The 26,629-nt window shown below is 38.9% G+C and overlaps 2 long non-coding RNA genes across 27 annotated transcripts in view; both read left to right on the forward strand.

The window, feature by feature from the left end:
• LOC110743051 overlaps positions 1-26,629 on the forward strand; it is a 553,234-nt gene that overhangs the window by 500,253 nt on the left and 26,352 nt on the right. The gene's annotated exons all lie outside the window — the stretch shown is intronic.
• On the forward strand, positions 13,331-22,683 carry LOC108585377. The gene is made up of 2 exons (XR_002521469.2): positions 13,331-13,928; positions 22,320-22,683. It is a non-coding gene; the product is annotated as an uncharacterized LOC108585377 (long non-coding RNA).

Consider the following 26,629-nt stretch of genomic DNA (forward strand, 5'->3'; position numbering starts at 1 on the left):
CTTTCCATTTATTTGTGATAAATTTCCTTCATCAACATTTTATGGTTTTCATTGTAGAGGTCTCTCATATTGTTGGTTATATTTATTCCTAGATATTTTATTTTAAATTTTTTATAGCTATTGTAACTGGAATTGTTTTATTGATTTATTTCAGCTGGCTAGTTGTTGATGTATAGGAACACTACTGATTCTTTTGTATGTTGATTTTGTATCCTGCAACTTCAGCATATTCACTTATCAGTTCTAAAAATTCCAGTGGAGTCTTTAGGTTTTTCTCTATATAAAATTAGAGAAACTGTAAACAGGGAGAGTTTGACTTCCTCTTTTCCAATTTGGATGCCTTTTATTTTTTTCTCTTGCCTAACTGCTTTGGCTAGAACTTCTGGTACTACGTTGAATAAAAGTGGCAAAAGTGGGTTTTGTTTCAGTTCTTAGAAAGCTTTCAGCATTTTCCTGATTAGTATGAGGTTGGCTGTGACTTTGTTATATATTGTTTTTATGTTTAGGTTTGTTTCTTCTTTACCTAATTTGTTGATGGCTTTTATCATGAAGGAATGTTGAAATGTATCCATGGTTTTTCTGCATCTATTGAAATGATCATATGGTTTTTGTTCTTCACTCTATTGATGTGATGTTTTGTGTTTATTTAGTTTGTGATATAATTTGGCTCTGTGTCCCCACCTAAATTTCATCTGGAATTATAATACCTAGGTGTCAAGGGAGGGACCTGGTGGGAGGTGATTGGATCATGAAGGCAGTTTTGCCCATGCCGTTCTCATGATAGTGAGGGAGTTCTCAGGAGATCTCATGCTTTAAAGGTGTTTGGCACTTCTCCCCGCTTTCTGTCTCTCTGTCTTCTGCTATCACGTAAGATGTGCCTTGCTTTCCTTTAACCTTCTGCTGTGACTGTAAGTTCCTGAGGCCTTCCCAGCCACACAGAACTGAGTCAATTAAGCTTTTTTCTTCATAAATTACCCAGTTTCAGGCAATACCTTTATAGCAGTGTGAGAATAGACTAATACAGAGAATTGGTACTGTGATAGTGGGGTACTGGTATAAAGATAACCTGAAAATGTGGAGGCGACTTTGGAACTGTGCAACAGGCAGAGGTTGGAACAGTTTGGAGGGCTCAGAAGAAGACAGGAAGATGTGGGAAAGTATGGAACTTCTTAGAGACTTGTTGAATAGTTTTGACCAAAATGCTGATAGTGATATGGACAATGAAGTCCAGGATGAGGTAGTCTCAGATGAAGATGAAAAACTTCTTGGGAACTGGAGTAAAGGCAACTATTGCTATGCATTAGCAAAGAGACTGGCAGCATTTTGCCCTGCCCTAGATATTTGTGGAACTTTTAACTTGAGAGAGATGGTCTGAAATTGGAACTTATGTTTGAAAGAGAAGGAGAGCCTGAAAGTTTGGAAAATTTGCAGCCTAACCATGTAGTAGAAAAGAAAACGAAATTCAAGCTGGTTGCAGAAATTTGCATATATAATGAGGAGTCGAATGTTAATCATCAAGACAATGGGGAATATGTCTCCAGGGCATGGCAGAGGTCTTCACAGCAGCCCCTCCCATCACAGGCCCAGAGGCCTAAGAAGAAAACTTGTTTCCATGTGCTGGACCCAGGTCCTTGCTGCTTTGTGCAGTCTTGGAACTTTGTGCCCTGCATCCCAACAGTGGCTAAAAGGGGCCAACATACAGCTCAGGTCTTTGCTTCAGAGGGTGCAAGGCCCAAGCCTTTGTGGCTTCCAAGTGGTATTGGACCTGTGGGTGCACAGAAGTCAAGAATTGAGGTTTGGGAACCACTGCCTAGATTTCAGATCATATATGGAAATATCTAGATGTCCAGGCAGAAATTTGCTGCAGGGTTGGAGCCCTCATGGAGAACCTCTGCTAGGGCAGTGTAAAAGGGAAATTTGGAATCAGAGCCTCCACACAGAGTCCCCACTGGGGCTTTGCCTAGTGGAGCTGTGAAAAGAGGGCCACCATCCTCCATGGTGGAATGGTAGATCCACCGGCAGCTTGCACTGTGCTCCTGGAAAAGCCACAGGCACTCAACGCTCGGCTGTGAAAGCAGTCTTAGGGGCTGTACCCTGCAGAGCCACAGGGGCAGAGCTGCCCAAGGCCTTGGGCGCCCACCCTTTTTGTCAGCGTGCCCTGGATGTGAGAGATGGAGTCAAAGGAGATTATTTTGGAGCTTTAAGATTTAATAACTGCCATGTTGGCTTCCAGACTTGCATGTGGCCTGTAGACCCTTTGTTTTGGCCAATTTGTCTTATTTGGAATGGAATCATTTACCCAATGCCTATACCCTCATTGTATCTTAGAAGTAACTAACTTGCTTTTGATTTTACAGGCTCACAGGCCGAAGGAATTTTCCTTGTCTTGGATGAGACTTTTGACTTGGACTTTTGGGTTAAGGTTAGTATAAGTTAAGATTTTGGCGGACTCTTGGGAAGGCATGATTGATTTTGCAATGGGAGAAGGACATGAGATTTTGGAGGGGCCATTTGCAGAATAATATGGTTTGGCTCAGTTCCCCACTCAAATCTCATCTGGAGTTGTAATCCCTAGATGTTGAGGGAGGGGCCTGGTGAGAGGTGATTGGATCATGGGGGTGGTTTCTGCCATTTTGTTCTCACAATAGTGAGGTAGTTCTCAGAAGATCTGGTGCTTTAAACGTGTTTGCCAGTTCCCCACCTCTCTCTCTCTCTCTCTCTCTTTTTCTCTCTCCCCCGCTGTCCCCCTCTCCCCCGACCTCTCCTGCTGCCATGTAAGACATGCCTTGTTTCCCCTTTGCCTTCCACCATGATAGTAAGTTTCCTGAGGCTTCCACAGCCATGCAGAACTGTGAGTCAATTAAACCTTTTTTTCATAGATTACCCAGTCTCAGGTAGTATCTTTATAGCAGTGTGAGAACAGACTACTACATTGTGTGTATGCTGAACTGTCCTTGCATTCATGGGATAAATCTCACTTAATCATGGTGTATTATCTTTTTGATGTGCTGTTGTATTCAGTTTGTTAATATTTTGTTGAGAATTTTTGCATCTATTTTTATCAGGGATATTGGCCTGTAGTTTGTTGTTGTTGTTATATCCTTATCTGGTTTTGATATTAGGGTAATGCTGGTCTTACAGAATGAATTTGGAATAATTGCCTTCCCTTAGATTTTTTTGGAGTAGTTTGATAAAAGTTGGTATTAGTTCTTTGAAAGTTTGGTAGAATTCAGCAGTGAAGCCATCTGTCCCTAGGCTTTTCTTTGTTGGGAGATTTTTTAAAATTACTGACTCAATCTCATTTCTCATTATTGGTCTATTCAGGATTTCTGTTACTTTCTGATTCAATCTTGGTAGGTTGTATGTATCTAGGACTTTATCCATTTCCTCTGGGTTTTTCAATTTGTTTGGTATATAATTGTTCATAATAGTCCCTAATGGCCCTTTGAATTTCTGTGGTATCAGTTATAATGTCTTCTTTTTTGTTTCTGTTTTATTTTTGTCTTTTTTCTTTTTTTCTTAATCTAGCAAATGGTATATGCTAGTCAATTCTTGCACTGCCATAAAGAAACACCTAAGGCTGAGTAATTTATGAAGAAAAGAGGTTTAATTGGGATATGGTTCTGCAGGATTTACAGAAATCATGGTGCTGGCATCTGATCAGCTTCTGGGGTGGCCTCAGGAAGCTTACGATCATGGTGGAATTTGAAGGGCGGAGCAAGAGAGAGATGGGGAGATGCCACACACTTTTAAACAACATTTCAGGAGAACTCATTCACTATAGTGAGAACAGCACCACGCTATGAAGGATATTCCCCCATGACCCAAACACTTCCCACCAGGTCCCACCTCCAACATTAGGCATTGCATTTCAACATGAGATGTGGGTGAAGATAAATATCCAAACTATATCATGATGTGTTCAGTGTATTTTATTTTAATTAATTTAGAGACAGTGCCTCACTCTGTCACCCAGGCTGGAGTGCAGTGGTGCAATCTTGGCTCACTGAAATCTTGGCCTCCTGGGTTCGAGCAATTCTCATGCCTCAGCCTCCCAAGTAGCTGGGATTACAGGTGTGTGCCACCACACCCAGCTAATTTTTGTATCAATATTTTTAGTAGAGACAGGGTTTCACCATGTTGGCAAGGCTGGTCTCGAACTCCCAATTTCAGGTGATCCACCTGCCTCAGCCTCCCAAAGTTCTGGGATTATAGGTGTAAGCCACCTCATCTGGCCTATTTACTTTATTTTTTACTTTTTTATAACTTTTATTTTAGGTTCGGTGCTACATGTAAAGGTTTGTTACATAGGTAAACTTGTGCCACAGGGGTTTGTTGTACAGATTATTTCTTCACCCATGTATTAAGCCCAGTACTGAATAGTTATCTTTTTTGCTCCTCTCCCTCCTTCCACCCTCTACTCTCAAGTAGACCCCAGTGTCTGGTGTTTCCTTCTTTGCTTTCAAAAGTTCTCATCATTTAGCTCGCACTTATAAGTGAGAACATATGGTATTTGGTTTTCTGTTCCTGCGTTAGTTTGCTAAGGATGATAGCCTCCAGCTCATCCATGTTCTTGCAAAATATATGATCTCATTCTTTTTTATGACTGCATAATTTTCCATGGTATGTATGTACCACGTTTTCTCTATCCAATCTGTCACTTATGAGCATTTAGGTTGATTCTGTGTCTTTGCTATCGTAAACATTACTGTAGTGAACATTCACATGCATGTGTTCTTACAGTAGAATGATTTATATTCCTCTGGGCATATACCCAGTAATGGGATTGCTGGGTCAAATGGTCATTCTACTTTTAGCTTTTTGAGGAATCATCATACTGCTTTCCAAAATGGTTGAACTAATGTACGCTCCCACCAACAGTGTATTGTGTTCCCTTTTCTCTGCAACCTCTCTGCCATCTATTTATTGACTTTTTAATACTAGCCATTCTGAGTGGTGTGATATCATATCTCATTGTGGTTTTGATTTGCATTTCTCTAATGATCAGTGATACGGAATTTCTTTTCATGTTCTTTTTGGCCACATGTATATTTTCTTTTGAAAAGTGTCTGTTCATGTCTTTTGCCCACTTTTTAATGGGGTTGTTTTTCTCTTGGAAATTTAGATTCTTTATAGATGCTGGATATTAGACTTGTCAGATACATAGTTTGCAAATATTTTCTCCCATTCTGTAGGTTGTCTGTTTACTCTATGGACAGTTTATTTTGCTGTGCAGAAGCACCTAAGTTTAATTAGATCCCATATGTAAATTTTTGCTTTTGTTGTGATTGCTTTTGGTGTCTTTGTCATAAAAATCTTTGCCTGTTTCTGTGTCCAAGATGGTATTGCCTGGATTGTCTTCCAGGCACTTCAAAAAATCTGCTGCTTATTTTGTTGATCTTTTGTATTTTTTGTCTCTGTTTCGTTTATTTCCACTTTGATTTTTTTTTTCCTTCTACTAATTTTGGGCTTGGTTTGTTCTTGCTTTTCAATTTCCCTCAGGTATATTGTTAGGTTGTTTATTTGAAAGTTTTCTACTTTTTGATATGGACACTTATTGCTATAAAGTTCTTTCTTAGTACTGCTTTTGCTGCATACCATAGGTTATGGTATATTGTTTCTATTTTCATTTGTTTCAAGAAATTTTTACATTTTACATTTCCTTCTTAAGTTCTTCCTTGACCAATTGATCATTCAGGAAGATGTTGTTTGATTTCCATGTATTTTTATAGGTTCCAGAGTTCCTGTTGTCAAATTCTAGTTTTATTTCATTGTAGTCAGAAAAAATACTTGATATGAATTCAGTTTTTAAAATGTTGTTAATGCTTGTTTTGTGACCTAGCATATCTCGTCTATCCTGGAGAATGTTCTGTGTTCTGATGAGAAGAAGTTGTATTCTGCCTCTGTTTGATGAAATGTTCTGTAAATGTCTGTTAGGTCCAGTTGGGTATAGTGCAGTGTAAATCTGATATTTCTTTGCTGATTATCTATCTACATGACATGTTTGCTGAGAGTAGGGTGTTGAAGACCCCAGCTATTATTGTATTGAGGTTTCTCTCTCTCTTTAGATCTAATAACATTTGACTTATATAACTGAGTGCTCTGGTTTTGGGTGCATGTATACTTAGAATTATATCCCCTTGCTGAATTGATCCCTTTATCATTATATAAGGACCTTTCTTTTCTCTCTTGTCAGTTTTTTACTTAAAGTCTAATTTATCTGATACAAGTATAGCTACTGTTGCTTGTTTGGGTTTCCATTTGTTTGGATCATCTTTTTCTATTTCTTCACCCTCAGTCTATAGTGTCTTTACAGGTGAGATGAGTTTCTTGTTGGCATCATATAGTTGTATCTTATTTATTCATTAATTCAGCCAGTCTACATTTTTAAAATGGGGAATTTAATCCATTTCTATTCAAGGTTATTATTGATAGGCAAGGACTTACTGTTGTCATTTTGTTAGTTTTTTTTTGGGGGGTATATCCTTTGTTTCTTCTTTTATTGTTGATCTTTGCAGTTTTCTGTTTGTTTGTTTTGTAGTGATAGTATTTGATTCCTTTCTCTTTCTCTTTTGCATATCTGTTCTACCAGTGAGTTTTATATTTTCATGTGTTTACATGATGGTAGTTTTTATTTCACTTCCAGTTGAAATACTTCCTTAAGCATTTCTTGTAAGGCTGGTCTACTGGTGATGAATTTCTTGAGGTTTTGATTGTCCAGAAAGGACTTTATTTCTCTTTTGTTTCTCAGAGATAACTTTGCTGGACATAGTATTCTTCTCTGACAGCTTGTTTTCTTTCAGCACTTTGAATATATCATCCCATTCTGTCCTGGTTTTTATGGTTTTCTCTCCTGGTCTGCTGAGAAATCTGCTATTAGTCTAATGGGGACTCCCCTATATATATGACTTGACACTCTTATTGTTTTTAGAATTCTCTATCATTTACTTTGATGGTTTTGGGTTGAAACTTTGGGGAACTTTACAACATTGTGTATCTGGCTGTGCGTATCTCTCCCAAGACTTGGAAGCTTTTTAGCTATTATTTCATTGAATAAATTTTCTATGACTTTTCCCATCTCTTCCACCTCTGGAACTGCCATAATCCAATCATTTGTTTGCTTAATGGTGTCCAATAAGTTTGACAGACTTTCTTAATTCTTTTCCATTCTTTTTTCTTGTTTGACTGGATTATTTCAAAAGGTATCTCCTCATGTTCAGAGATTCTTTCTTCTGCTTGATGTAATGTATTGTTGAAGCTTTCAATGACATATTTTTATTTATTAAATTCTTCAGCTCCAATATTTCTGTTTCTTTCATTTTTGATACCCATCTTTTGTTGAATTTCTCATTCAAATCATGAATTGTTTTTTCATTTTCATTGAATTGTCTTTTTTGTATTCCTTTGTCTCTGAGTTTTCTTAAAGTTATTATTTTGAATTTCTTTTCAGGCAATTAAAAATTTTCTTTTTGTTGAGATCAGTTACTGGAGAATTACTGTGCTATGTAGTGTTATATTTCACTGCTTTTTCATGTTCTTGTCTCCCTTGCTTGATATCTGTGCATTTAGTAGAACATTTGCCTCTTCCAGTTTTGTAGTGTGGCTTTCATGGGAAAAAACTTTCTCCTGCAGATATGTCCTAGGGTGTCAGTTGGGTAGGGTGCATTGGCTTTTCTTTCGGTGGGTGCAGTAGTGTAGTCTTTGTATAGTTTCTTCAGCTATAGTCAATATCAGCAATGCCCCTGCATGCCTCAGTGGCTTAGGCTGTAGAGATTTGTATGCCTATTCCACCTACTTGGGCTCTGCTCCTCTAGGGGTAGGGTGCTGGACTGGTCCATGCTTTGGAGAAGTAAGGGGCTGGTAAATCAGTGGCTTGAGTCAGCTCAGGCTCTGCTCCTCACATTAAATCTTGAAAGATGTGAATTTCATTACCTCTTAGTTACATAATGCCATATACAAACTCTTTGTTGTTTTAAATCTAATCTCTGACTTGGTTATAAATGATTGCACTTTTCTACAGTTTCTAACTATAGCATAGCAGTGCTAAAACATCTGGGAAGGCAAAAGAAAGAAAGATAGGCTAGTAACACCAAAGTAATGCTGAAACCTGGAAGGAAAGAAAAATACATTACTTTCCTCTCCATTCTTCTTTGACCCCCTTTGAATATATGGCTTATTATAACAGCAAGATGTGTGACCTTGAGCTATTTATTTGTCTGGAGCCACAGCTTCTTTACTTATAAAATAAAGTTAATGCCACTTACATCTCAGAAACTGTGAATATAAGATGAGAAATATGTTTATAAAATCTCATACAATGCTTGTCACACAGTAAGATTTGGTAAAGCGAATCCTTCAACAGCGTTCCTCAGTTCTTTCTCTTGTGCTGAAAGTGGACTACCTTAGAAAAGACCATACAAGCAAAAATAGAATGACTTGGTTACAGAGCTGTTTCACTGTGTACGGATTACCAGCCTGTCTTAATCCAGTGAGATAGAACACTCCCCAACACAAGTTACATGAAGGCAGTGTATTACTTACAGATAGGACAACAGAAGCCTATGATTCATAAAAGCCTCAAGAAAGCTAGTTTGGCTTTGGCAGATGGAGTTTCATCTGCATGTGCCCCCCATTTGCGCTGCAGTGGAGGGTCCCAAGAAAGTATCCCACCCTGGGTTTTATACCCCAGCATAACATGATTCACTGTGCTAATGTGTTGAAGGACATACTGTTTCTATGAGGGATAAGAACAGAGCCTAGACTGTTCAGGCTAGTTTCTCCCTATCTTAAGATGTTGCATTCTCAGCATATTCTAGTTATTCTTAAGAACTATGAGTAAAAAAGAGGGGGTAACTGTGTCAGTCCAAAGATACCTGAAGAATTGTCCTGTGCTGACTAACAGCAGAAAAGTTTCCAGTTGATTTAAAGTCAAGTGTTTCGCAATGCAGTTACAAACAAAATCATTAAGTGCCTATTTTGTGTTTGGCCCCATGGTAATACTAATAATGATTATGACAATAATAACAAAATATATTAAGCAATCATTTTTTTTTACCTGTCATTCTTTGAAGCATTATCTCATTTACTTCTCCCAGAACCCAGTAAGGTAGTTAGCATTATTATCTCTAGTTTACAGATGAGGATATACTGAGTTTGCAGTGTTTAACTCATCCACAGTCACATTACTATTTGTGGTGGAGGGGTGATTTGAACCCAACCTATTTGACTGATTTTTTAACCAGATTGTTAAGAAAATAAACATCAGCCATCCAAAATCTCCCCATCTAATCTAGATGGGAAGTTTACAACTTGAAATAATTAGTCTCAAGAGATTTCAGAGAAGTGGTAGAAAACCGACATGGCCTTGGTCTTCTACCACTAAGGTTTTATTTTTAAAATAAATGAATAAGTAGGTCTTGACTTGCCATTTTATAGCTTTGGTCTTAGTCCAACAAGAAGGAGCAAGTAGGAAGACTTTGCATAGCGAACCCCCAACGCAGTTGAAATCAGCATTAGCATAGAGCTTTAGAAATAAGATTCAGCATGCATCTTGCAGTGTGACCAATCCTGTTCTCCATCACAGAATTCTAGTTACTTGGTGAACCTGGGAGGCCACTCTCTGTCCCCATCCTGGACCCCCCCTATATTGCAGATCCTCCCTGACATGGGACCCTGGACCCTAAGGCTCAGAAGGGCTCAACCAGGACTTAACAGCAGTTTCCGAAGGGCCTTCACCCATCTCCCAAGTCTGGCCAGACTGACAGGACCAGCAAGGGATGGGGCATGGGAAAGATTAGAGACATAGAATAAAGCAGTATCGTGGAGAGCCTTGAAAGCCAATTTAAAATTGTTTTATCTTCTAATAGTAGGTCCTAGCTTAGCGGCCGTTACGCTTTGGATCTTGACTCTTTAGTAGGTTGTGAAATTAGTGTATTGGGTCACATCCACCATACCTGTTTTAATGAACTAGGATAGAGGAAAACAGAAAATAGAAACATGTCTTGCAGTTAATAAGGGTTTTTGTGAAACATTTGCTTTAGTTATATACAGTCAATTCTTGTTATCTGTAATAGTTCTATTCTATAAAGTCACCAACCCTGAATTAGTAATTACGAAGCCATTGCTTCCTGGGTAAATACAGGATTAGGTTCCTTTGTTCCTCTGGTCACAAAATTTTCATCAACAGATTAATACATACCCTTATTTTATGAGTGTTTCTGAATAAGGACACCTCATTTAATATATATATTGATTCATTAACATTAAACTCTAGGCTAAAGCACTATCACTCATACCTGAATGAAGCTTCTCGAACACATGTGTTTTTCTCCCTAAGGTACATCACAGCCTTCTTGTGCTGATGAACGGCAGTTACCACGTTAGCGCTGTGCTTGGGGGCCATTTTAAACATGAAATCACCAGTTTAAAAAAAGCACAAAAATGCAAAAAATGTGACATTAAATAGGCCTTGAAAAGAACACTCGTTTACAGTTTGAGCTGAAATAAGAAGACAGAGCACCGCTTTTTTCAACCTCAGCTGGGAACACGTATGTCAGGTGCTTACATTTTCATCACTGTACACATGTCTGTGACTGACTACAAACATGCTTTGAGTATGGATTTGGGAGTTACAAATATATTTAGCAAGTAGGTGAATTTGCAAATATAGAATTTGTAAATAATGAGGATCAACTGTGTGTGCACAGACACACAAATATGTTTACTAGGTCTACAAGGTTGTAATGTAAAATGTATTTCTCAAAAGAAAGGTTTTTTTTTTGTTTTGTTTTTTAGACATACATCCCTAAATAATCAGATTGCTGAGGAATGACACAGTGGACATTACTTTAAGATGTAACCACTAAGCAGAATGGGGTTTAGAGGCAAGCAGCCTAGATTAGAAGACTTCTATAGTAATCTAACCCCATGAAGCAATGAGGGCAAAAGTGGGCCTGGGGACTAGGGATAATTAAGCCAAGAAAAGAAAAATGATGACTTGGTTACAAATTGAGTATGTAAATAAAGAAGGAAAAATTGATGATTATTCTGAAAGTATCTGGTTTAGAAATTAGAAGGGTGGTAGGTATAGTGAGATATGTTGTATACTGGAAGGAATAGAGCTTTGGATGCTGGTGGAATCCAGTTTCAGTCTTGCCTCTATGACTTTATTACACATGTGATCTTTGGCAAGTCATAAAGCCTTCTGCCTCATTTTTACAATCATGCCATTTAAATATCAGGTAATTACTACAATTAAATGAGTCAATATACTATATATGTGACATTCGTAGAATACACTAACACCCAGGATGTAGCTGCAATATAAATAGGTGCTATGTCTGTATTATGTGTAATTATTCATAATATGTTTATTATATTCACATATATATATACATGCAAAATATAGTATAATTACACCTGAAGAAATATTGGGACATCAAAGAAGGGTTACTCATCAGGCCGTGAAATTATGAGATGGCAATAAAGTTGAAAGGCCAGGATTACTATATATGTGGATTATCAGTTTTTCAAAGCACTAGAGTACAAGTAATATATATTAAAATTGCCTGATAAAATTTAAACTTTGTTTGAGAATGCACAGTAGGATCTTGTAACCAGCCATAATCAGAAATATCAATTTTTACCATATTGGCACAGCTCAAAATTGCTAGTAGAGAGGAACTTCTGGTTGATGGACTACCAAATACACAGGCTTTTACTGTAATTTGTTCTACAGGTTAAAGTTAGTATTGTCAAAACATGGCAGGCAACATTATAGATTTTAAGGCTTCAGTATCTTTATATCTCCCATGGTATTAAATATAATTCAAACACAGAAAAATGCTCTTCTCTCATTATGTCTTTTCTTTTTGATGAGAGATGAATAGGTCCACTTGAGAAATGATTGTATCGACTATTGTACTTTAAATTTTCTTTAGCACTACACAACTGGCAAACTGGCAAGAAGTGGTAAGTCAGTAAGTCCAAATAGACAGCCAATGTGTGATTTCATATCACAGATACTCTCTCTGCAGCACAATAGAACACAGGGTATTGAGTTATCCCCTAATGAATTAAAGTCCCTCTTGCATCCTTTACATACCGATTTCATTAATATTAATAATTACTAATTGTAGCTAACACTTGCCAATGCATAATGGGAACTACGTTTTTACAAATGTTGCCTAACAAAGACTGTTATTTTTTTCTGCACCTCGGTCATGGCACAGTCTGATAGCTTTCAAAGAGCAAGCCAAATTGTCAAATGCTGTCCGGTTTGTAATGTCATGTTCGATCTGGAGCTGAGAAGGGTGGCCTCAGGTTTCTGGCCTGTCTTTTATGTCACAGAAGCACAGAATTGTTAAACAATCTGGGGAAATTGAAAGCAGCAAATGTGCAATACAATTTTCTCTGTAGTTCAGTGCTACATAACAAAAGAGACCCATAAACTTTCTTCCATTCTGGCACTGGATGGTGACTTATCTGTGGGAACAGCAGCCACAACAGATGTAAAGAAAAACAGATAGAACTTTTAAAAAATAAACTTCAGGAAATAGTTTTCATGTCTTTATTTTTCCCTGTGTTTCAGCTAATGCTCAAAGCTTTCCTAAAATGTTCTGTTGGAAATAGTGAGACTGGAATAAGCTCTATTTTCCATTTTGTCCCCTTGTTTCAGGGCTTTCAGATGTCCTTAATAACCCCAAACTTGTAGAATGTTTTAATTAAGGACTTCATTGTTAGAGTATAATAACATAAACCTAAGATCCCCCGTGCTATGTTTATGGTTTTACAACAAACTTGTGTTTTATCCTGTTGATATATTTGTTGTATTTTGGCATTTCTTTTGACGATGCCTAAAAATGCCAGAAGCTTAAAGAAGGAGAGACAACCTCTGAAGCCACTTTGACTTTTCTTTTTTTCTTGACAAAGTGTTTTATCTCTGAAGAATTCAGTTCAGTACATGGGTCTTTTGAGTACATTTATTGTACTAAAATGTCGTATTTGCTTAGATCAAATGAAGAGCAACTATACTGAAAATAAGATAGATAACTATTTTTTAAAAGAATTTCTATCTTTCTCTGCCAAGAATGCTGTATGTTTTTTCCTTACATTAGGAAATGGGGATAATTTTGACACTTTCCACTTTATTTTAGAAAGAGCTTGTACTTTTGTCTTGTAAGGGAAATAAAGAAAAGTAAGCATGGTAGGGCACAGTGGCTCATGCCTTTAATCCCAGCACTTTGGAAGGCCAAGGCTGGAGGATCACTTAAGCCCAGGAGTTCGAGGCTGCAGTGAGCTCTGAATGTACCGCTGCATTCCAGCCTGGATGATAGACCGAGACCTTGTCTGTGAAAAAAAAAAAAAAAAAAAGTGTGAGCTATACTGTTTATTATGAAGCTTAATTTGCATTGAAGTTAAATGTTAATGGGATTCTTCTCTCTTCTTTTTCTAACTCAGAAATTTCATTCTAAAGCCATGAAATGGGCAGGGCAAGGTAGGAGTCTGCAGCAGGGAGGAGGGCGGGGTTTGTGGTGGCTCAGAGCAACATGTCAGACCCGAGAGGGTAAGTACCGATAGGGCACAGCCTGTCAAGGGCTGTCAGAGCCTTGGCAGGGTGATGAGGATGTTCACATGTGGGGACAGGCTGGTGTGGGGTTTTGGAGGACAAGCTGGGTGAAGCAGGTGTCTAGAGGTAGAGTGGATTGGAATATGGACCCCCAAAATATTTGTCCAAGTGCTAACTCCTGGTACCAAACTCTGTATTAATTTCTCAGAGATGCTGTAAGTAATTATGTCAAACTTGCTGACTTCATTCAACAGAAATGTATTCTTTCACAGTTCTGGAGGCCAGAAGGCCAAAATCAAAGTATGGGCAGGCTTGATTTCTTTAGAAGACTCCAAGGGAGAACTGTGTCTCCTCGCTTCTGGTGGGTATTGGCAATCCTTGGAGTTCCTTGGCTTGTAGGCACATCACTTCAATCTCTGCTTCTGCTTTCACGTGGGGCTCTTCCCTGTGTGTGTCTGTGTTGCCTCCTTTTCTGACTCCCATAAGAACACTTGTTATTGGATATAGAGCCCTCCCTAATCCAGGATGGTCTCATCTTGAGATCCTTATCTTGGTTATGGCTGCAAACACCCTTATTCCAAATAAAGTCACATTTTGAAGTTTTGGGTGGACATGTGTTTTGATGTGCCACTATCCAACACACTACCAAATGAAAGGAGGTGACTCATCACATGGTTTTAGAGATCAAGAGGAGTGAGAATGGCATCCCTGTGAAGGAGTGGTTTCTTGTGGGGCAAGAAAGCTTATGCAGGATAGGAGAGCATCTATGCTAGAGGTCACCCAGCATAAATGTCAGACCCCAAGTGGGGTGAGGAGGCGAGATGAGAGATTGGTTACATATGATAGACTGATCAAATAGGTAAGTAAGTATATTGAGGGTGAAGGGCCAAGATTCTGTCATAGAAGCAAATTACAAATATATAAAAGGAGAAAATTATGGAGTTGAAGGTACTGGTGTGAACTTATAATTTGTAATAAATAAAGATATATTAATACATGGAGATGTAAATGTATGTGGGTGTATGTGTGTATTATAATACCTAGCTCTGTTCACTGAAATAGACTGGCAACATATCCACCGCAATAGCAACTAGCACATTTAGCATCCATATCTTGGCTTCTAAATACCAGTCTTCACCAAAAAGAGAGAGAGTTTTTCTGGGAAAAAGACCAGATTTCATAGAGGGAGTACATTGTATAGAGGGAGTACAATATCAAGCATTTTATACCAAAAAGTAAGGAAGTCCTTTAAAAAAACAATGAAGTCATGTCAAAAGGGCATAAAAATCATCTTGAAGAAGCTCCCATAAGCCAAACTGGGAATAATTTGACCATCAAAATAAATGATAGTAATGTATTACAGCTCAATAAAATACAAAACCATAAGTCCATCATTATCAAAGTGAGTAAATTGAAAATTTGGAATGAATGAGATATTTACATACTTTCAAATCTATCCCCCACAAAATATTTACTAATCACAAGAGGGAAAATAAATACATTTTTTTTTAATTTATTTATTATTATTATACTTTAAGTTGTAGGGTACATGTGCATAACGTGCAGGTTTGTTACATATGTATACTTGTGCCATGTTGGTCTGCTGCACCCATCAACTCGTCATTTACATCAGGTATAACTCCCAATGCAATCCCTCCCCCCTCCCCCCTCCCCATGATAGGCCCCGGTGTGTGATGTTCCCCTTCCTGAGTCCAAGTGATCTCATTGTTCAGTTCCCACCTATGAGTGAGAACATGCGGTGTTTGGTTTTCTGTTCTTGTGATAGTTTGCTAAGAATGATGGTTTCCAGCTGCATCCATGTCCCTACAAAGGACGCAAACTCATCCTTTTTTATGGCTGCATAGTATTCCATGGTGTATATGTGCCACATTTTCTTAATCCAATCTGTCACTGATGGACATTTGGGTTGATTCCAAGTCTTTGCTATTGTGAATAGTGCTGCAATAAACATACGTGTGCATGTGTCTTTATAGCAGCAGGATTTATAATCCTTTGGGTATATCCCCAGTAATGGGATGGCTGGGTCATATGGTACATCTAGTTCTAGATCCTTGAGGAATCGCCATACTGTTTTCCATAATGGTTGAACTAGTTTACAATCCCACCAACAGTGTAAAAGTGTTCCTATTTCTCCACATCCTCTCCAGCACCTGTTGTTTCCTGACTTTTTAATGATCGCCATTCTAACTGGTGTGAGATGGTATCTCATTGTGGTTTTGATTTGCATTTCTCTGATGGCCAGTGATGATGAGCATTTTTTCATATGTCTGTTGGCTGTATGAATGTCTTCTTTTGAGAAATGTCTGTTCATATCCTTTGCCCACTTTTTGATGGGGTTGTTTGTTTTTTTCTTGTAAATTAGTTTGAGTTCTTTGTAGGTTCTGGATATTAGCCCTTTGTCAGATGAGTAGATTGCAAAAATTTTCTCCCATTCTGTAGGTTGCCTGTTCACTCTGATGGTAGTTTCTTTTGCTGTGCAGAAGCTCTTTAGTTTAATTAGATCCCATTTGTCAATTTTAGCTTTTGCTGCCGTTGCTTTTGGTGTTTTAGACATGAAGTCTTTGCCCATGCCTATGTCCTGAATGGTACTACCTAGGTTTTCCTCTAGGATTTTTATGGTATTAGGTCTAACATTTAAGTCTCTAATCCATCTTGAATTAATTTTCGTATAAGGAGTAAGGAAAGGATCCAGTTTCAGCTTTCTACTGATGGCTAGCCAATTTTCCCAGCACCATTTATTAAATAGGGAATCCTTTCCCCATTTCTTGTTTTTCTCAAGTTTGTCAAAGATCAGATGGCTGTAGATGTGTGGTATTATTTCTGAGGACTCTGTTCTGTTCCATTGGTCTATATCTCTGTTTTGGTACCAGTACCATGCTGTTTTGGTTACTGTAGCCTTGTAGTATAGTTTGAAGTCAGGTAGCGTGATGCCTCCAGCTTTGTTCTTTTGACTTAGGATTGTCTTGGAGATGCGGGCTCTTTTTTGGTTCCATATGAACTTTAAAGCAGTTTTTTCCAATTCTGTGAAGAAACTCATTGGTAGCTTGATGGGGATGGCATTGAATCTATAAATTACCTTGGGCAGTATGGCCATTTTCACAATATTGATTCTTCCTATCCATGAGCATGGTATGTTCTTCCATTTGTTTGTGTCCTCTTTTATTTCACTGAGCAGTGGTTTGTAGTTCTCCTTGAAGAGGTCCTTTACATCCCTTGTCAGTTGGATTCCTAGGTATTTTATTCTCTTTGAAGCAATTGTGAATGGAAGTTCATTCATGATTTGGCTCTGTGTTTGTCTGTTATTGGTGTATAAGAATGCTTGTGATTTTTGCACATTAATTTTGTATCCTGAGACTTTGCTGAAGTTGTTTATCAGCTTAAGGAGATTTTGGGCTGAGACGATGGGGTTTTCTAAATATACAATCATGTCATCTGCAAACAGGGACAATTTGACTTCTTCTTTTCCTAACTGAATACCCCTGATTTCTTTCTCTTGCCTAATTGCCCTAGCCAGAACTTCCAACACTATGTTGAATAGGAGTGGTGAGAGAGGGCATCCCTGTCTTGTGCCAGTTTTCAAAGGGAATTTTTCCAGTTTTTGCCCATTCAGTATGATATTGGCTGTGGGTTTGTCATAAATAGCTCTTATTATTTTGAGGTACGTTCCATCAATACCGAATTTATTGAGCGTTTTCAGCATGAAGGGCTGTTGAATTTTGTCAAAAGCCTTTTCTGCATCTATTGAGATAATCATGTGGTTCTTGTCTTTGGTTCTGTTTATATGCTGGATTATGTTTATTGATTTGCGAATGTTGAACCAGCCTTGCATCCCAGGGATGAAGCCCACTTGATCATGGTGGATAAGCTTTTTGATGTGTTGTTGAATCCGGTTTGCCAGTATTTTATTGAGGATTTTTGCATCAATGTTCATCAGGGATATTGGTCTAAAATTCTCTTTTTTTGTTGTGTCTCTGCCAGGCTTTGGTATCAGGATGATGTTGGCCTCATAAAATGAGTTAGGGAGGATTCCCTCTTTTTCTATTGATTGGAATAGTTTCAGAAGGAATGGTACCAACTCCTCCTTATACCTCTGGTAGAATTCAGCTGTGAATCCATCTGGTCCTGGACTTTTTTTGGTTGGTAGGCTATTAATTATTGCCTCAATTTCAGAGCCTACTATGGTCTATTCAGGGATTCAACTTCTTCCTGGTTTAGTCTTGGAAGACTGTAAGTGTCCAGGAAATTATCCATTTCTTCTAGGTTTTCCAGTTTATTTGCGTAGAGGTGTTTATAGTATTCTCTGATGGTAGTTTGTATTTCTGTGGGGTCGGTGGTGATATCCCCTTTATCATTTTTAATTGCGTCGATTTGATTCTTCTCTCTTTTCTTCTTTATTAGTCTTGCTAGTGGTCTGTCAATTTTGTTGATCTTTTCAAAAAACCAACTCCTGGATTCATTGATTTTTTGGAGGGTTTTTTGTGTCTCTATCTCCTTCAGTTCTGCTCTGATCTTAGTTATTTCTTGCCTTCTGCTAGCTTTGGAATGTGTTTGCTCTTGCTTCTCTAGTTCTTTTAATTGCGATGTTAGAGTGTCAATTTTTGATCTTTCCTGCTTTCTCTTGTGGGCATTTAGTGCTATAAATTTCCCTCTACACACTGCTTTAAATGTGTCCCAGAGATTCTGGTATGTTGTATCTTTGTTCTCATTGGTTTCAAAGAACATCTTTATTTCTGCCTTCATTTCGTGATGTACCCAGTAGTCATTCAGGAGCAGGTTGTTCAGTTTCCATGTAGTTGAGCGGTTTTGATTGAGTTTCTGAGTCCTGAGTTCTAGTTTGATTGCACTGTGGTCTGAGAGACAGTTTGTTATAATTTCTGTTCTTGTACATTTGCTGAGGAGTGCTTTACTTCCAATTATATGGTCAATTTTGGAGTAAGTACGATGTGGTGCTGAGAAGAATGTATAGTCTGTTGATTTGGGGTGGAGAGTTCTATAGATGTCTATTAGGTCTGCTTGCTGCAGAGATGAGTTCAATTCCTGGATATCCTTGTTAACTTTCTGTCTTGTTGATCTGTCTAATGTTGACAGTGGAGTGTTGAAGTCTCCCATTATTATTGTATGGGAGTCTAAGTCTCTTTGTAAGTCTCTAAGGACTTGCTTTATGAATCTGGGTGCTCCTGTATTGGGTGCATATATATTTAGGATAGTTAGCTCTTCCTGTTGAATTGATCCCTTGACCATTATGTAATGGCCTTCTTTGTCTCTTTTGATCTTTGATGGTTTAAAGTCTGTTTTATCAGAGACTAGGATTGCAACCCCTGCTTTTTTTTGTTCTCCATTTGCTTGGTAAATCTTCCTCCATCCCTTTATTTTGAGCCTATGTATGTCTCTGCGTGTGAGATGGGTCTCCTGAATACAGCAGACTGATGGGTCTTGACTCTTTATCCAGTTTGCCAGTCTGTGTCTTTTCATTGGAGCATTTAGTCCATTTACATTTAAGGTTAAGATTGTTATGTGTGAACTTGATCCTGCCATTATGATATTAACTGGTTATTTTGCTCGTTAGTTGATGCAGTTTCTTCCTAGCCTCGATGGTCTTTACATTTTGGCATGTTTTTGCAATGGCTGGTACCGGTTGTTCCTTTCCATGTTGAGTGCTTCCTTCAGGGTCTCTTGTAAGGCAGGCCTGGTGGTGACAAAATCTCTAAGCATTTGCTTATCTGTAAAGCATTTTATTTCTCCTTCACTTATGAAACTTAGTTTGGCTGGATATGAAATTCTGGGTTTAAAATTCTTTTCTTTAAGAATGTTGAATATTGGCCCCCACTCTCTTCTGGCTTGGAGAGTTTCTGCCGAGAGATCTGCTGTGAGTCTGATGGGCTTCCCTTTGTGGGTAACCCGACCTTTCTCTCTGGCTGCCCTTAAGATTTTTTCCTTCATTTCAACTTTGGTGAATCTGGCAATTATGTGTCTTGGAGTTGCTCTTCTCGAGGAGTATCTTTGTGGCGTTCTCTGTATTTCCTGGATTTGAATGTTGGCCTGCCCTACTAGGTTGGGGAAGTTCTCCTGGATGATATCCTGAAGAGTGTTTTCCAACTTGGTTCCATTTTCCCCCTCACTTTCAGGCACCCCAATCAGACGTAGATTGGGTCTTTTTACATAATCCCATACTTCTTGCAGGCTTTGTTCATTTCTTTTTCTTCTTTTTTCTTTTGGTTTCTCTTCTTGCTTCATTTCATTCATTTGATCCTCAATCGCTGATACTCTTTCTTCCAGTTGATCGAGGCGGTTACTGAAGCTTGTGCATTTGTCACGTATTTCTCGTGTCATGGTTTTCATCTCTTTCATTTCGTTTATGACCTTCTCTGCATTAATTAGTCTAGCCGTCAATTGTTCCACTTTTTTTTCAAGATTTTTAGTTTCTTTGCGCTGGGTACGTAATTCCTCCTTTAGCTCTGAGAAATTTGATGGACTGAAGCCTTCTTCTCTCATCTCGTCAAAGTCATTCTCCGTCCAGCTTTGATCCGTTGCTGGCGATGAGCTGCGCTCCTTTGCCGGGGGAGATGCGCTCTTATTTTTTGAATTTCCCGCTTTTCTGCCCTGCTTTTTCCCCATCTTTGTGGTTTTATCTGCCTCTGGTCTTTGATGATGGTGATGTACTCATGGGGTTTTGGTGTAGGTGTCCTTCCTGTTTGATAGTTTTCCTTCTAACAGTCAGGACCCTCAGCTGTAGGTCTGTTGGAGATTGCTTGAGGTCCACTCCAGACCCTGTTTGCCTGGGTGTCAGCAGCAGAGGCTGCAGAAGATAGAATATTTCTGAACAGCGAGTGTACCTGTCTGACTCTTGCTTTGGAAGCTTCCTCTCAGGGGTGTACTCCACCCTGTGAGGTGTGGGGTGTCAGACTGCCCCTAGTGGGGGATGTCTCCCAGTTAGGCTACTCAGGGGTCAGGGACCCTCTTGAGCAGGCAGTCTGTCCGTTCTCAGATCTCAACCTCCGTGTTGGGAGATCCACTGCTCTCTTCAAAGCTGTCAGACAGAGTCGTTTGCGTCTGCAGAGGTATCTGCTGCTTTGTTGTTGTTGTTGTTGTTGTTGTTGTGTAGCTGTGCCCTGTCCCCAGAGGTGGAGTCTACAGAGACAGGCAGGTTTCCTTGAGCTGCTGTGAGCTCCACCCAGTTGGAGCTTCCCAGCAGCTTTGTTTACCTACTTAAGCCTCAGCAATGGCGGGCGCCCCTCCCCCAGCCTGGCTGCTGCCTTGCCAGTAGATCACAGACTGCTGTGCTAGCAATGAGGAGGCTCCGTGGGCGTGGGACCCTCCCGGCCAGGTGTGGGATATGATCTCCTGGTGTGCCTGTTTGCTTAAAGCGCAATATTGGGGTGGGAGTTACCCGATTTTCCAGGTGTTGTGTGTCTCAGTTCCCCTGGCTAGGAAAAGGGATTCCCTTCCCCCTTGCGCTCCCAGGTGAGGCGATGCCTCGCCCTGCTTCAGCTCTCGCTGGTCGGGCTGCAGCAGCTGACCAGCACCGATCGTCCGGCACTCCCCAGTGAGATGAACCCAGTACCTCAGTTGAAAATGCAGAAATCACCGGTCTTCTGTGTCGCTGGCGCTGGGAGTTGGAGACTGGAGCTGTTCCTATTCGGCCATCTTGCTCCGCCCCCCCAATAAATACATTTTGAATGGAGAAACATGGCAGATGCCACCTGAACTGAGTGATCAAAGTGAACATCGTCAGTGATAGCATGAATCAAGATTACTTGTCACCTACCTGATAGAATGCAATGAGAAACATCTGTGATATTCTTGTCAGATGCATCATCTAAATCTCATCATGCGAAAGCACAATAAAGCCAAATTGAGGCATATTCTACAGAATAACTGGATGGTAATTTTCAAAAGTCTCAGTTTTGAAAGCCAGGGAAAGACTAATGAACTAATTAAGGCATCTAGAGAGACATGATAACTAATTGCAATGTGTGTTTCTGAACTGGACTCTTATTTTGACAATCAAAGGGGTCTGAAAATTAGAGAGTAGTAACATCTCACTATATCAATTGCTTAGTCAATACCCGGAGCAGAGTAAGCACTCAGTTTATGATGATTTTGACAATGATGATAATGACAATGATCACTGAAGGACCGCATGAAAAAATATACCTAGTATCTATCTACTTAATATCCTGGAATTCTAGAACAGGAATGTTCTGGATTCATGTGCAGAAAAACAACTGGTTCCCCAGGTCTAATCAAATTAAATTGAGAGGTAAATTTAAATTATATATATTTTTTATCCAACAGAGAAATAAAAAGCACTTTGCCAAATAGTTAAACACTTGAGAACCAGATAACTAAACTCTTCAGACCTAGGAATTCTAAAATTAAATTGTTTTCATGAAAGTCAAAAATTCAGTCTTCTTCCAACAACCAAAGAAGAGGAATGAATATGAAAAGAGAGGCTGAATTGTCCCAGCACTGAAGTGTTGGGAGCAATTCATTGAACTGTAGAGCTGGAAGAGATAATGGTAAATGTGCCAAGATCCTTCAATAATGCCAGTTTGGAAGACTGAGCCCTAATTTTCCAAGGGAAAAATAAATCCCAGTGTCATAATTGCATTCCTGTGTAGATCTTTGCTTAGGTTTTCTAAAGTTCAGAGCTAAAAGTATATCATCCTTTGTATTTAAGGAAGTCTTATGGGTATCCTCACTTACTCATGGTGCAATAATATTCCTGCAGATTCTACATCTCCATCCTTGGGCCACTGTTTCAGGAATCTCAGCCAGTGCAACACAACCTCAACCAACAAGAGTATGCAGAGAAAGGAGTCCCCTACATGCCACAAAGCTGTTGTCTGAAAACTATCTCATATTGTCTCAAGTTGTCATTCGGTGTGAATTAGACCTTTTTAACATGTAATCTGCAACATGCTTCATTGTCTAATTTTCCACAGCCCCTCATATAAGAAACTGTATTATTGGTATAATCATCATGGTGAGGAAGTTGATATGTGGGGGAGAGATGACAGGAGCAGAGAGTAAGTCAGAGCTGGCTGCCTGACAGATAAAAAGGAAATGCCAAAAAAAAAAAAAACAAAAAAAAACAAAAAAAAAGACACAGAAGAGGACTTAGTTGACGACACAGAAAAGGAAAGTACAGGTAAGACAGCAGTAGACTAAGATTCGTAAGACTCAAGTTCTAGTCTTATTTATTAGCTATGGGAGGCCTTGAGAGAGTTCTAGAATTAAGTGATCTCTCTTTATAAAGTAGGAACAGCAATAACTTCCCTGGCTATCTCACAACACTGTAGTAGTAAGAAATAATTTTATAATTAAAGACTATTTTAGGGCTGATTACATTTTTGGGCAGTGGCTCATGCATGTAATTTCAACACTTTGGGAGGCCAAGGTGGGCAGATTGCTTGAGCCCAGGAATTCAAGACCAGGCTGGGCAACATAGACCTTGTCACTACAAAAGAAAAAAAATTAGCTAGGCGTGGTGGCATATGCCTGTGGTCCCAGCTACTCAGGAAGCTGAGACAGGAGGATCCCCTGAGCCTGGGAGGTTGAGGCTACTGTGAGCCATGATCATACTACTGCACTCCAGCCTGGGAAACAGAGTGAGACTCTGTCTCAAAAAAAGGAATATTTTACACTTCAAGGTTCTATACAAATGTAAAACATCATTCTATTACATATTTATAATGCTGATTATTCTTTAAGTGACTTTAAAATGTTAAGCTCTGCTAAGCCCACAGAGAAGTATATAAAAAATTGGTAAAGGATTGGCATTAGAGATAGTCAAAATAAAACATAGAAATTATGGTAAATAATTTAACTGGTAAAATAATCTAAGTGGTAGTTGTCAGGTAAGTGGAAATTCAATCAGCTGATTGTTTAGGATTCTTGCTTGTAAGTGACAGAGACCTAACTAAAAGTATGTGAAGCACATAACTGAGAAGTCTGTGGTATGGCTTAGCAGTCAGAAATGGGAAAATATTGGGACCAGTTCATGTTTTATTTACATTATCTTTGTTCCCAGGCAGTCTCTGCATGTAAGTGACAAAGATGACTATCTGCAAATATATATACTTTTTTGAAGGGCTATCTCAAGCCATTCTAGAGAAGCACTGAAAACTTCTTATACTTCAAGATAGTTTGCTTTCCCTGATTTGTGATGAGTGGAACACTGAACAGTGATATAGAATAATATTCTGTAGTTAAGGGGTTGTTGTAGTATGGCCAATGGGTGGAATCCGGTCCTCAGCCTGATTTTGCAAATAATCTTATAGAAACACAGCAACACCCATTTATTACACCTTGTTTATGGCTGCTTTGGGGTTACAATGGCAGAATTGAGTAGTTGTGACAGAGATCACTAGGCTCACCACGTCGGAGATATTTACTGACTGACCCTTTATAGAAAGTTTGCTGCTCTTAGAGGAATGTGTGTTTCTAGTATCAGCAATAAACTTCTTGGATTTGTTTTCTCATGTTTAAAATGATAGTTGCAGACTAGTTGATCCTTGTGACCTGTTTTTGAATGCCACTGTGTATTCTGTCTGTCAGGGCTCTCTGATTCTGTTTCTTATGGTGCTGAATGCACAATTTAATGCCCTGGAATTTCCTTCTGTCTTCTGCTAAACTTATGCTTCCTCAGATAGTTAAAATCCTGTTCTACCTTAGAAGTCTCCAGAGTTATTTTCCTAAATTAAGAAGAACTGGCTTTGAAGTTAATCATTATGCCACACACAACGGTTGAAAAGAGCATCTCTTTTATGCACTGTGTGTATTTCAGCATCCACTCAGCTTCTTAGGTAGCAAAGGAAGAGTCTTTCACAGTGTATTTTATCCATATTTGGGTCAGAAACTCTTCTTTAACCATGGAGGGTGATGCAAGAAAGATATGCGATGGTAACAGTAGGCAAGGGATGTAATAATCACAAAATTTGAGGCCGGGCCTGGTGACTCATGCCTGTGATCCCAGCACTTTGGGAGGCTGAAGTGGGTGGATCACCTGAGGTCAGGAGTTCAAGATCAGCTTGGCCAATGTAGTGAAACCCCATCTCTACTAAAAAAATACAAAAAGTAGCTGGGTGTGGTGGTGCACATCTGTAATCCCAGCTACTCAGGAGGCTGAGGCAGGAGAATAGCTTGAACCAAGAAGGTGGAGGTTGCAGTGAACTGAGATTGTGCCACCACTGCATTCCAGTCTGGGCGACAGAGTGAGACTACGTCTCAAAAAAAAAAAAAAAAAAATCTAGAAAAAGATCTCCAATATTCAATCCTCTAATTATTTCTTTTAAAAATGAGAAAAATGACTCCTGGTCAGCTTTTACTTTCTTTTTCAACTGTTTTGGCAATACTTTCATATTGGGCTCTTAAAGTCTCAAGTAATAGGTTTTAAAAACCTCAGATAATAAAAGTATAAAAATAAAACATATTAAAGACAAAACCCAAGAATCAGCTTCCTCTTCCTTCTTTACTCTTCCATGGGTGTTGGCTCTAATTTCTCCATCTAGTTAGGCAGTTCTTTGCTTTTTATTGCTTGTTTGTTGATGACATTTGCCATTTGTAGCAATAGTAATAGAATCATCTATATGTTTATGGCCTTGTTGAATGTAGAAAAAGGATAGTGGCATTTTCTAATTGTGTAACCCTGTAACACCTTGACGGGGACTGTAGATCATATGCTAGACCTTTTGTGTTTGTTCATGGTGGGTAGATTGCTTTAATATACTTACCACATTATCCTAATTGCCAGCCTTTTGGGGAGGGCTATATATCCTTGCTAAGATGGTAGCATTTTTGTTTTAACATAGAGGTGACCCAAGGTAGACATAAGTGTTGTTCATTTTTGCCTAATACTAATAAAATTACCTAATTGTTGAAGCTTCAAGCTTGAATCTAGGCATTTTATGTCATTTCAAGTACACCCTAGCATTTTAAAGCATAAATATCCTACTATCCTCAACAACTGTAGAACAAAAATAAATATTTTAACAAGAAAAAAGCATGCCATGACAAGCTGTAACTTAATAAAGAAAGACAAGGAATGGTCTCTATAGACCAAGAGAAAATGGGGCCTCAGATATATTTATACCAAAGGAATGTTATGAATGTAAAAAACAGCTTGACCCCCTTACCAAAAAAAACTCAAAAACCCTATATTTTGTTATCACAAGACTGTTTTAGTGAATAAAACAGTATGAATTGGTTTTACTTGTTTCCATTTAATACTTATTAACTTTATAATTATATTACCTGAGGGTTTTAACTTCAAGTACAATGTGATGACTATAATAGTTTTACACAAGGCAAATGGGAAAACAGAAGTAATTTCTTTTAAAAAGTATGAAATATCTAAAAGGTATGACTCTTCAGTACATTAGCTTAGGTGAGCCAGACATGTAACTTCTCTTTCCATATTTAAGCCTAATGTTGCTTTTGTGCCTCTGAGGGCTTGGAGTTTCCATGCCTTCTTAGGACATGCCACCCTCTCCACACCTGGATGTGTTCACCAACCCAGAAGTTCTTGGAACCCCATCATTTGGGGTTTTTATGGAGGCTCCATTAAGTAGGTATGACTGATTAAATCACTGGCCATTGGTGGTTGACTCAGTCTCCAGCCTCTCTTCCCCCTCTGGAGGTGAAGGGCTGGGAAGGTGAGGCTAAGTTCCAACCCTCCAATCACAGGGTTGGTTCCTCTGCAACCAGCCTTCATCTTGAAACAATTCAGGACCCACTGAGAGTCACCCCAGTAGCATATTCAGATGTGATTGAAATGGGGCTTATTATGAATAACAAAAGGTATTTCTCTCACCCCTATTACTCAGACAATTACAAGGGTTTTAGAAGCTCTTGTGCCAGGAACTGGGAACAAAGACGAAATACATATGTCTTCTTCTATTACAGTATCACAGGTGTGATACAGTACGTAAATGGAGTCTCAGAGAGTCCCCCAGAGTATTCCATGGATCCACAAAATGAGGAATAAATAGATGGTTCTTCCCATGATCAAAAGTGGCCTAAAAATACTTGAGAATGAGT

Source organism: Papio anubis, chromosome 6 (genome assembly GCF_008728515.1).
Source record: "Papio anubis isolate 15944 chromosome 6, Panubis1.0, whole genome shotgun sequence".
Classification (NCBI taxonomy): Eukaryota; Metazoa; Chordata; class Mammalia; order Primates; family Cercopithecidae; genus Papio; species Papio anubis.